At 41.8% G+C, this 12,860-nt stretch overlaps 1 long non-coding RNA gene across 1 annotated transcript in view; it reads left to right on the forward strand.

Annotated features, from left to right (window-relative positions):
• The window catches only part of LOC144162100 (uncharacterized), a 212,162-nt gene extending 199,587 nt beyond the window's left edge, over positions 1-12,575 (forward strand). The window contains exons 3-6 of the long non-coding RNA XR_013320615.1: positions 5,506-5,611; positions 9,880-9,968; positions 10,554-10,662; positions 12,355-12,575. This is a non-coding gene — a long non-coding RNA (uncharacterized LOC144162100). The remainder of the gene's footprint in view (positions 1-5,505; positions 5,612-9,879; positions 9,969-10,553; positions 10,663-12,354) is intronic.
• The last annotated feature ends 285 nt before the right edge of the window (positions 12,576-12,860 follow it).

Here is a 12,860-nt window from a genome sequence, read left to right on the forward strand (position 1 = left end):
AAACAAGGTTTACTTACGTAGCGGCAACGGGACTTGCCTTCATCAGAGTAAAGTTACATGATTTTGCTGTCGCAAACATTTTGAACACATTTATATATATATAGGTTTGCAGAAACTGTGGAAGGAGCGGAAAATGTTTCGAAATATGCCGAAGACGTGTGCTTGTCACGTTTCTTTGATTCATTGATAAATAAGCGAAAATATAAGTCGAGAAAAAATCCGCCGTTTTCATTTTCGCTTATTTATCAATGAATCAAAGAAACGTGACAAGCACACGTCATTCGGCCCTATTATATATTTCGAAAAAAAGCCGAATAGCACTGGCAATGACGACTGCAACCTTCATATATATATATATATATATATATATATATAAGAAAAGAAAACTTTGAACAAGGTAAAAGCACGATTGTTGCCAACGTTTCAGCAAAGAAACGTTGCTGAAACGTTGGCAACAATCGTGCTTTTACCTTGTTCAAAGTTTTCTTTTCTTGTGTTCTCTACCATCTTCAAAAGTTCAACTGCTTCCTTTATATATGTATATATAAAGGAGGGTTACTGCCCTCATCCCTCCTGCAGGGATGAGGGCAGTAATCCTCCCTCACAGAAGTTTTTGTATAAAGGCGCAATGTGAGAAATTAAAATACAGCCCTGAAGAAGGAGTTTCTAACTCCGAAACTGTTGGCAACAAAAACGGGAAACGTGTCAGTCGGCTTCTTTCACTATTTTTATACTGGCCCATCGAACCTCGTGATCTCTCTCTCTCTCTCTCTCTCTCTATATATATATATATATATATATATATATATATATATATATATATATATATATATATATATATATATATATATATATATATATATATATATATATATATATATATATATATATATATATATATATATATATATATATATATATATATATATATATATATATATATATATATATATATATATATATATATATATATATATATATATATATATATATATATATATATATATATATATATATATATATAATATAAGTAAAGAGTCGGATGCACAGCAAGAACAATAACAAACAAGGTTTACTTACGTAGCGGCAACGGGACTTGCCTTCATCAGAGTAAAGTTACATGATTTTGCTGTCGCAAACATTTCGAACACATTTCTTATATAGGTTTGCAGAAAACTGTGAGAAGGAGCGGAAAATGTTTCGGAAATGGAGAGTATGCATACAGTCGGGCTACGCCTATGTTACAACAACAACAAACAAACCAAAAAAAAAGGGGGGGGGGAGGGAGAGAGACAAAATTAACAAAACAGCGTTCAAGGTTGCACCATGACGGGTCAACGTATGCCGCGCGGGCTGCAAGTTCAGACAATGCTGGAAACTGAACAACCGCGGTTTGAAAAGAAAGGGAAAGTATACAGTAAGGTATTCAGTGGGGGAACCGGCCCACTCGTCGCAGCCAACTCGTCCTAGGAAAACTGGTCTTAGGGAAACTGGTCAAAGAGGGCATCTCGTTCTAGGTGATCCCGTACTAGGAAAAGTGGTGGCACTGACCTTCTCGTGCTAGGAAAAGTCGTCTCGCGGTTCCATTTTTGGCCGATGTCGTGGAAATCGGGAGAGGAAGTTAGTGGCTTCTAATTTTATAATTACTCCCAGGTTGACCTCTTCAGAGTTCGGGGGGTCCTCTGCTTTTGTTAGTTTGCAGGCGGTGGTTGAAATGGTTTTTCTATTTTAACACATGTTCCTATGTCTCCTCCTTATTTCCCTTCTTGCTGCAAAAAACATAACATTTTGTTGACTGGGTAAGGGGTTTCTTTTGAGGTTTTTTTTTCTTCTCCTTCCAAAAAATATTCGTCACGCTCGGGGGGGGGGGGGGTCGACTTTTTCTTTCTTTTGCGTTTTCTTTTCTTTCTTTTGTTTTTTTCTTTTTGCGTTATCTTTTGAAGTTCTTTGCCTGCTTGTGTATATATCTATAAAAAGGGCAAAATGTTGGCCTCTTGTTTGTTTACAGGTGGCGGTTGAAATTGGCTTTTCGGTTTCAGCACAACTTCCTGTTTCTTTTTTTGCTTTTCTTCTCCTTCTAAAAAATATTCTTCACACTTTTTAGTGTGAGTGTGTGTGTGGGTGGTGGGGGTTTTCGTTACCCAGCTTGACAATCATCGTTTGTCAGCAGGCATGAAAACAAACGATGAAAATACTAAAAAGCGAAAACACAGAACGAAATCGCAATCCCAATACAGCGCCGTCACTTTATTACCAAAAATAAAAAAAATGTATTAGAAAAAACAGAACGGGTAAACTAAATCTAATATTAAAGGCTCACTTAATTAGCTGCACAGAGAAAAAAAATAAGATACGCTGTCTGGCTGGCGTGTTCCTCGAAGGCGACAAAGGCAACATTAAAAATGGTGAATTGAAGGAGGAGTGTAAGAATGTTTACGCATAAGATGAGAATTATACAAACTTGCCTACTCTTTCATTTGAATATGATAGACAAAAAATGTAAATTGTGACGAGTTGGCCGAGTGTCCAGTTGCCCTAGTTACCAGTTTCCCTAGTGCAAGATGGCCTATGACGACTTGCCCTACGTGACGAATTCACCTATGACGAGTTGGCTGCGACGAGTTCACTTTTGACGAGTTCTCCTAGACCCATTCAGTGGCTGGGGAGACTGGTTTGGGGCGGAAGCGAAGATGGGTGTGCCCCCCGCCCGCGGATGAAGAGAATAGATAGGGGGCACAAAAGATATATTATATATATATATATATATATATATATATATATATATATATATATATATATATATATATATATATATATACAGGGTGTTTCAGCGTACACTTTCAAAAATCCTTAAAAATAGGCTCTTCGAGAAAAAAAGAAGCCTTCTTCAGAAGGAGATTGCTAGCAGCGGCGGACGACAGATAGTATCAAGGGTGTGCACATTAGTTAGGTGGATAATTAAACGCTACTAATTAATTTCTTAATTAGCAGAGTTTACTGATTTTGGTCAATGGTGATTTTGTAGCCCCGGAGAAGATGATTTCATATCAGTCTTTAAAACAACAAAAAAGTCGGTGTTTAAACCTTGTATCGCGAGGAAACCTACCGTTGTTTTTCGCTCAAAAACGAAACTCGGTGCTCGAGGAGCGCTGGAAGTCTTGAGCGAACGCAACGTCGGCTGGTGACGTGTTTCAATGAATGTGGCGGCCAATTCGAAATGTAACTGCAATTTTCCATAGCGAGGAAGCCTCAGCATGCAGCCAAAGCCGCGAAAGCCCTCCTCACCCAGCAAACAAACCTTTCCTTTGTCTGATGCGCTTTCTAACACGCAGCGATTATAAACAAACAGCAGATAAACCTAGCGAAAAAAAAATGAACGGATGGTGACGTTTTGCATCTTCCACGTCTGGTAGCCACGTCAGATGTGGTCGAGACAATAAAAAAAAAAACTGTCGCCAACGCCTACTAGGGCTTCCGAAACGGGCGACCGTGTTGTGGGCAATGGCTAGCCACTTTCTTGCGTCTACCAACGAAAGAAAAGATAACGCTAGCCGTAATATACGGTGAGCGTTGATCATTGAAAAAATACAGAAGGCGATGGCATTGATGTCAGCTGATTCCCTAGCACGGGGAATCACCAGAGCCTTCTTGTATTGGGCGACACAGTCACTGCAACACGTCATCAGCGGATGTTGCGTTTGCGGTAGACTTCTGGCGCACCATGTGCGCTGCGTTTCGGTTTCATGGGGGGAAAATACTTGATTTTTGTGGGCTGCAGGGCTCTACAGTGTATTTTTCTTTGTTTTAAAAACCGATCGCTTATCGTCGTCTCCGTGGCTACAAACTCGCCAGTGGGAATAAACGCCAAAGTTCGCTAATAAAAAGTTTATTAGATAGTTTTATTGAATTAACTATGTAATTCTCATGTTTCTCATAAATGCTTACGTCCGCCGAACCTGATAGCTTGTTCATTAAGAGAATTCCTATTTTTCTTGAAAAGCCTACCTTCAGGAATTTTTGAAAATGTTCACTGAAACACCCTATATATTATAGTTAGACCTTGATATAACGAAGTTGAGAAAAATTCGCAATATTTTGTTACATGCATGTTTCGATTGAAGGCTTGCGTGAATGAAGTAGAAACGATACCGAAATGCTCGACATTAGTGATGGTGACCTCACCCTTAAAGGATTTATTTCACTCTGAAAAACTACGCGACGTGATTTCCACCGGGTGCTTTCCCACAGGCGTAATCACTACGCGTCACTGCAAAGAACCAAGGTCACGATGGCCCCTATTCCAAGGCCCGTACCAAGGCCCCTATTCACGAATTTTTGCTTTTCACATTTTTGGTGCCTTAACGTGTTTCAAGGACCATACTTATGTTGAAAGGACGCCGTTCCGCGAACTTAATGCTATTTTTCTCTACTGGAAATTGGTGAGAAGATGCTAGCTGGAATACTGTACCAGGCGGCTACGTTCTTTCCCGCCCGCGGAGGTGGCATTTCAAATTGCAAGCTTGTCTTGGAAACACCCAAATTTTCGTTTTCTGGCAGAATAAATCATCATCGACGAACCGACACCACATATATCAGTGAACACGTGCACCTACACTAGCACAGGCAGGCCTAGCACCTTACCGACCCCGCACTCACACGTGGAAACGCACGGTACCTTGCAGTGCCGGCAAAATTCGCTAGATTAGTGCATTGTGCCAGCCCATTTTTCAGAAAAAGTGAGAAAAACAATGAGTGATCAGCGCAGCGAATTCGTCACATCAAGGTTAACCGTCGCACCGCCTTCGTTACATAGAGGTCGCAAATAAATAGGTTCCAACGGGGCTGGAAATGCGGAATTGAAAAAATTCGTTAAATCCAGGATTTCGTTACATAGAGGTTTGTTACATCCAGGTTTATGTGTACTGCTAATTGGCGTATTAATGGGCACTCCTACACGCAATGCCTAATGACCACGAGTGCACCGTAATCTTGGAAGAGCGCGAACATCATTCTAATCCACAAGAAAGGTGACATAAACGACTCAAAAAATTACATTCCGATCAGCTACTGTCAGTCATCTACAAGGTACTTACCAAGGTAATCGCTAACAGAATTTCCGCCACCTTAGATTTCAGACGACCTAAAGGACAAGCAGGGTTCCGCAAAGGCTATTCAACGATGGACCATATTCACACGATCATACAGGTGATAGAGAAGTGCGCGGACTATACTAAACCCACATATATAGCCTTAATAGATTATGAGAAAGCATTTGACTCGGTCGAAACCTCAGCAGTCATTCAGGCAGTGCGGAACCAGGGTGTAGATGAGCATTATGTAGGAATACTAGAGGATATCTACAATGGGTCCACAGCTACCATCATCCTCCCTATGAGGAGCAGTAAAATACGCATCAGGAAGGGTGTCAGACAAGGAGACAATATTTCTCCAGGCACCGTTGCAAACATTCTATAGGAAGACTGCTTTCAATTATTCTCTTTACAGGTAATTGCACATACAACAACCACACCTTTCGTTCAATGTTGACAGTAAACGAATCATGCCAGGAAATGAGATGCCGAAGGCGAAAGAAACAAGTGCTTCTTGGAGAGTAAGTTCTCATGCCATAGTGCGTCTTGCTGCTTGCTTTGTCAATCAAGAAAATCCATACAATCAGTGAGCTTTATGTTGATTTCTTGCCCAATACTGCTGGCATCAATACCAAGACGAATAATACTTGGCATTATTGCGAAAATCAATTTTACTTCAAGTCCTAAAAAAGCCAACGAAACCTAAATTCTTAAATACTTCTGAGGGCAGCTCAGGCTGTAGGTTTCGTTGTCAGCAACTGTTTTTGCACGTTCTTCGCGTTGGCATTCAAGGTGTCACCATAACAATTAGCGCATTTATCGCTACTACTGCTAACAACGATTTGTTTTAATAAATAACGCTTTCCGAATCTCCGGCTCTTAATACTTGTAATAATTTCTCTGGGGCAAAGAATAATGCTGATTACCCCACCAAACGTCTTCATCAGATCATTCTCCTAGGGTACTCCTTGAAGTCTGTAGAGCACTTGCACATCCAGCTGCTTGCGTACACCTCAGTTAGACACCCAATACGCCAGCCCGTAGTTATCTACCCACTTAAGGAGAATAGCATAAACAAATTGTATATAATACAAAAGAAGGTAGCACATTTAAAGAACTAGTTGCTGGGCGTGTTGATAACGGCTTGAAATATGATTATTAGCACGAATAAACAGAACAGTTTGAGCGTGTTTCCTTTCTTGTGTGTTGTTCGCTAACGCTAATAACGTGGTTTTGAAAAGGCAGAACAGTCTATATAAAACTAATATGGCTGCTCTTCCATTACTGATCGCAGAACTTGTTCCCACCACTCAGCGTAATGAACCGCATTATCACGCCACTAGTCCCCCTAAACCACTGTTGGAAATAATTAATATTTCACATGAGCTATCGTTGGCAAGAGCAACTTTGCAAATGATGGTGGGGCACAATATTCACACTTGCTTTGACTGATGTTCACGTGATGTGAACTGTATTTGCTTTCTTTTCTTTTTGTTGCATGTTATGTACTCGTGGCTAAGTAATGAAGCAACTGTTACGTGGGCGTGGCTTCCCCGAACCGAGCTCCGTCTCCTCCGTCATGTTGTTGTAGTGTGGTGGATGAGAGGCCAGAAGGAAAGATGCCTCTGTTCCGCACGATAAAAAGCAGAGAGAAAAAAATTCACGCATCTCCACCAAGTGAATTATTCCGAGTGGGCGAAGCACTGGGAATCGTTTTTGCCGTAAATCACCCACGGCATTGCCCACTCGCGCATGTAAATGAGTGACAGCGCGTGTGTACAGTATATACAATTTCAATCCAATCCAATCAGATACAATTCAATTTAATCCAATCCAATCCATTTCAATTCAATCCAATGCTTCTTACGCAGCACGGCTCTCCAGGAGCCACGCAAAACTGTTCAACCTCTCTCAATCTCTCTCTCTAACCTTTTGTGAATCTCTCTCTCTCTAGCCTTTTGCAAACCTTTTATTTTGTTCTTCTTAACCTTTTGTGAGCGTTTTGCTCACAGATGTTCCGATTTACACCGTGCTGTGCAACTGTTTAATACATGGCTAGACGGGATAGGCGATTATACATGAACATATAGACCGCAGTAGAGCATACAATAAGACTCGGGCGTAGCAACGCTTAGCACCCTCTGCTGCGTCATAGGTCTGACCGCCGTGGTCGGTTGCTTCGTAGCCACTGGAGACAGAGGGCCGGGGGTTAATTGGCGTATGCATGGGAGGTTGTGGCCGTTACTACACCATGGTGGCCAATCCTGCTCTGGTGAGGGAGTGCGTTATCGGCAATGGTCGCTGGGGTCAGGCCGCACCCCAAGCCCCATTCTGCAATTCCATCAATACGCTGATTATTTTAAAATCCGGTGGGAATAGTCCGGCACCGGGATTCGAGCCACGGTCCTTCTGCACGTGAGGCGGATGTTCTACCTCTACGCCACCACTGCACCGCTGCGCTACAGCAGACCTCTTGAAGGATGGCGGAGAAATTGTACTTGAAAAACTGGCCAACCTGTATACGAAATGCCTAATGACCGCAAGTGTACCGGAATCTTGGAAGAACGCGAACATCATCCTAATCCACAAGAAAGCTGACATGAACGACTTGAGAAATTACATTCCGATCAACTACTGTCAGTCATCTACAAGATACTTACCAAGGTAATCGGTAACAGAATTTCTGCCACCTTAGATTTCAGACGACATAAGGACAAGCAGGGCTCCGTAAAGGCTATTCAACGATGGACCATATTCACACGATCAATAAGGTGACAGAGAAGTGTGCTGAGTATACTGAACCCTATAATATAGCCTTCATAGATTATGAGAAAGCATTTGACTCGATCGAAACCTCAGCAGTCATTCAGGCATTACGGAACCATGGTGTAGATGAGCATTATGTAAGAATACTAGAGGATATCTACAGTGGGTCCACAGCTACCATCATCCTCGCTATGAGGAGCAGTAAAATACGCATCAGGAAGGGTGTCAGACAAGGAGACAATATTTCAAATGGTATTCACACCATGTTTACAAGAAGTATTCAGAACGTTGGATTGGGAACAGGTGGGAGTATGGGTAATGGAGCATACCTCAGTAACCTCAAATTTGCTGGTGACGTTGCCTTGCTAAGTAACTCGGGGGACAAATTGCAAAGCATCCTTACCCCACTGGACAAACAGAGTAGAACAAGGGCCTAAAAATTAATATGCAGAAAACTGAAGTAATCATCAATAACCTCGGGACAGCACAGCGGTTTGAGATAGGTGGCGAGGCAGTGGAAGTGGTAAGCGAATATATATACTTAGGCCAAGTTGTGACCTCGCATCCCAACTATGAGGCAGAGATAATTAGAAGGATAAGAATGGAGTGGAGTGCGTACGGCAGACATTCTCAGATAGTCAATGGCAGCCTATCATTGTCCCTGTAGAAGAAAGTGTATGACAGCTGCATCTTACCGGCACTCACCTACGGGGCAGAAACTTGGAGGCTTATTAAGAGGGTTCAACTTAAATTGAGGACTACTCAGCGAGCCATCGAACGGAAGATGATAGATGTAACATAACGGGACAAGAAGAGAGCTGAGTGGGTCAAGGAACAAACGCGTGTTAAGGACATAGTAGAAATTAAGAAGAAATGGACGTGGGCAGGGTATGTAATGCGAAGGCAGGATAACCGTTGGTAAATAATGGTAATAGAGTGGATCCCTAGAGAAGGCAAGCGTTGCAGGGGGCGGCAAGATGTTAGATGGGCAGATGAGATCAAGAATTTTTGGGGATAAATTGTTTGCAGTTTGCAAAGGACCGGGGTAACTGGAGATTAATGGGAGAGGCATTTGCCCTGCAGTGGGCGTAGATAGGCTGGTGACGATGATGATGATGATGATGTAGCAACGCTCCTCACGAAAGCCGGAAGCGTTCTCCTCTCGGTCGCCGAAAGGGCGAAATTTTGACCAGAGTCCAAACCTATAAAAGCGTTTGCGCATGGCCCTAAAAGGTATAAACCCAAACACGAACATCCTCCGCAGATCTCTTGATAGCCTGTGCGCCAGTGAGGGATACAGGGGGTCTTCCAACCGACGTCCTGGGGCTCGCCGAAGGCACGAAGGTTCGCCAAAGGCGCGAAACACAAACAACCTCGTCGCACTGAAAGAGGGCAGGATAGGAAGGCAGCAACCGTCGTTGCGACGGCCGCCGGATTCATCCGGAACCGCGGCGGCGTGAATCAACGCTGGAAGGGGCTTTTTTGTATGTACAGTCGTCTGATGCGCGGACTTCACCGCACTACACGGCTGCATATCACGGGGGCACAAAGCGGCGAAGCAATTCGTACCGAATCGGAACACCACCCTTTTGTGAACTTGTATCGGTATTTATCTATAAATAGTGTGTACGAGATTTCGGCGCACGATAAAGATCCCCAGGTGGTCAAAATTAATCCGGAGCCCTCCACTACGGCGCGCCTCATCGCCTGCGTTGCGTCGGCGCGTTAAAACCCCACAATCAATCAATTTATCTATAAATAAATAAATAAATAAATAAATAAATAAATAAATAAATAAATAAATAAATAAAAAATAAATAAATAAATAAATAAATAAATAAATAAATAAATAAATAAATAAATAAATAAATAAATAAATAAATAAATAAATAAATAAAATCTATTGGCGCAAAAATGTCATAATTCCCACGCTGCGTTGCCCCGCTATAGGGCATATACTTTTGTGAGTTAAGAGTTCTTTGGTAAAATATTTTGACAACTGAAACGTGTGAACACATTTCAGATGCAAGCCGCCTCCAACAGGTTGCTGGCGGAACAGCACTGCTGGATCATTCCCTGAATGCTGTGGTGTAACCTGCCCTGAATTCATTTGTAAGTTATGCCTATTTCGGGATTCCAGAAGACAATGCAACTTCCTGTTTTTCTTATAATGCTAAACGTGTTCTTCTCTTGCCTAGTATGATCTTGATTTAATTTGTCGTAAATGCCTAATTTTACCGGCAAATTACGTTCACAATTATTGCTATGCTGCGAAGTTGAAGGCCATGCGGCGGAAAATGCATTATTTATTTTTTTAGCACCCTAATATAGTATCAGCCCTTGCTAAAATAAGGATGGCCGTAATCCCGATATATTCTATTAAAATAACAATTTCCAGATGACATCTACAGTTGTTAAGTTGTAGTTGGCGATAGCGTTACTTCGAGACCACGAGCGTTTCGGAACGGAGTTGCTGAATTTGCTTTTAATGCTATCGAAGCACTGAAGGTAATCGAAATGCGCAAGAACGGTTAGAATGGTCTTTAATTGCCGTAGCAAAGAGAGGACAGATTCCATCTTCTATTGTGCGACTTAAGATGTGGGGATAATGCATAATGAACAATTAAATTGTTGCCTTGCCTCATATTTACACCATACCCGAATTCCGGTTCTTACGTTTAACATTTTACCATGCAGACAGATGCCTCACGCCCAATGGTACATTGCTGACAGATGGAGAGAGTCTTAATTCTACCAGTCCGTGCGAGGGCTACTATTGCAATAAAGGGACGCTAGTCACTCAAAAGTAAGTACGGCCTACTTTGCAACGCTTTGGGCGCGCTTCACAGCCCAGAGTGGCTTTGACGTATAAAACAACCCAAACGTTTTTGATTAATTTCTCCATACTCATTTTCAGAGAGCATTAGCTTCGCTAGTTCAGAAATTTTTTTATGGAGTTTAACGCGCCGAAACTACACAAGCGATGATGCGCACCATAGTGGAGGGCTCCGGATTAATTGTGATTACCTGGGAGTCTTTAACGTGCGCCGAGATCTCGAACACGCGGGCGTTTTCGCTTTTCGACTCCACCAGAAGAGTGGCCGCCGCGGCCGGAAATCGAACCCGCGTCCTTGGGCTCAGCAGCACAACCCCATAGCCAGTGAGCACCAATGCGGGTCCAGTTTAGGATTTGAGTAACAATGCCTGCGTGAGTAGTAACTTTTAGTGAAGAGAATGGTTACCTCATAGCTCATGATGGCTTAGTTCGGGGCATAGTTAAGAGAGAGAGGTGACTTTATTCTTGTCCAAGGTGGGTTCTGAGAGTAAAACATCTGGAACAATTCCCACCTTATGCCGTGAACCAGTATTTCTAGTATCCTGGCTGCTCCTCCGGCCATTCTCACTGATGTGAGTTGTGGCTTCAGTGTGGAGCTGAAAAGAAGAATAGTCACCCATTTTTTGTAGTCTTAAATTGTTTGTTTTAAGTGTACTGATACCATGGATTCCTATTATTGTCGCTGTTTTTTTTTTTTTTTTGAGCTCGTGGCACGTTCATATTTTGATCCCCAGCTTTTTTTATAATAACTGGATGAATCCGCGGTTTAATTACAAAATCACGTTTCAAATCGCTGCGCACATTCTCTCAGAGGTCAAAATAATGAATATTATAGAGTTCAACTTGCAAGTACTTTGTTACATAACTCAGGTTCCACCGACAGTAGGCTGATGTGTTTAATGTGCATAACTTTGCCAGGATTCTGTTTTGTGAGAGTTGTGCGAAATTCGTATTTCCCAAAGATGTCATTACATTTATATTCCTGAACACCAGTTGTTTCTGTAATTTGGCCTGTTTTTTTACCATGATTTTTTTCGTTCTCAAGGGCCAGTTCATTTTTTTTCCCTCTTTCAGGCATTTCTGACCAGTTCAACGTAATATTGATTACTAGTACTAGCCCTCATGATTATTTGTATGTTCTACGTTGTTCAAGTTAGTCTTGAAAACAGTGTTTATCGTTGTCAGCGTCACTATTTTAAATCTGTACGATAATGTGCCAGGAAATGCTATCTCACTGCTGTAGTTGTCGCATTACCATGTCTATCCAAAAGTGCCAAGACCCAATCTCTGTCAGTGCAAAGATTTTTCGCAGCTCTTTCTAAATTTGTTCTTGTTTAAATTAAATCGCAATGTTTTCAGTGTTAAACGCCCTATTGTTGCTCACCTTCATCAATTCATCAATATAGTCATCGTAGACATTGGCGTAATTTCTGTTTGTCTGCGAACCTCACATCTGTGCGAGCGCCCGCTTCTAACCAGCTGTTTTGTTTGATATCAGTCATCCTGTTGTTGATCACGTTACATCCATTCTACTAATATCACCCCGTTCGAATTCCATGGGTTACACTTGGTTGCGTTCATACCATCCCCACTTACTATGCTCCTACATATGTATAAAGACTGGTTTGTTTTATTCCGTCTTCTACGATTTTCTTTTTCCAGGTGCACGGAGCAGAAGGACAAAAAGTGTCATGTTTCGTTTCGTGGACAAGGTGAATTCCCTACATGTTGTGGTGTTCGCGCTTGCGAATGAGGAACAGGCAAGAGAAAGAAAGAACGGAAGAAAAAAAGGAACGTGAATGCAAGAATGCTAGGCGACACACTAACTTCGGAATAATGAATAACGAAGCCAAACATTTTCTCAAATAAAACACTTAAACGTAGGTTTGCATTGAACAAGCATGCACTTAGAGGATTCACTACTGCAGTATTTATTTATAGTAGATGAAATGAAAACGTCATAATTATAACATTATTACCATTACTCAAATATTATGCCTCAAGAGGGCACTGGATAGGGAATAAGACTTTCTTTTAACAGAAAAAAAAATGATCAAAACTCCTTATTATGAAATTTTCATACAGTGCAGACGCACGATTCATATTGCATCGTCTCCCTCACCGTTTTCAGCGACTGAGGGGAGTTTATCTTTGCGGTTGAATGTCTT

The sequence above is a fragment of the Haemaphysalis longicornis genome, unplaced genomic scaffold (assembly GCF_048455015.1).
Source record: "Haemaphysalis longicornis isolate Haplotype H1 unplaced genomic scaffold, Haemaphysalis longicornis Haplotype H1 scaffold_12, whole genome shotgun sequence".
Lineage (NCBI taxonomy): Eukaryota > Metazoa > Arthropoda > Arachnida > Ixodida > Ixodidae > Haemaphysalis > Haemaphysalis longicornis.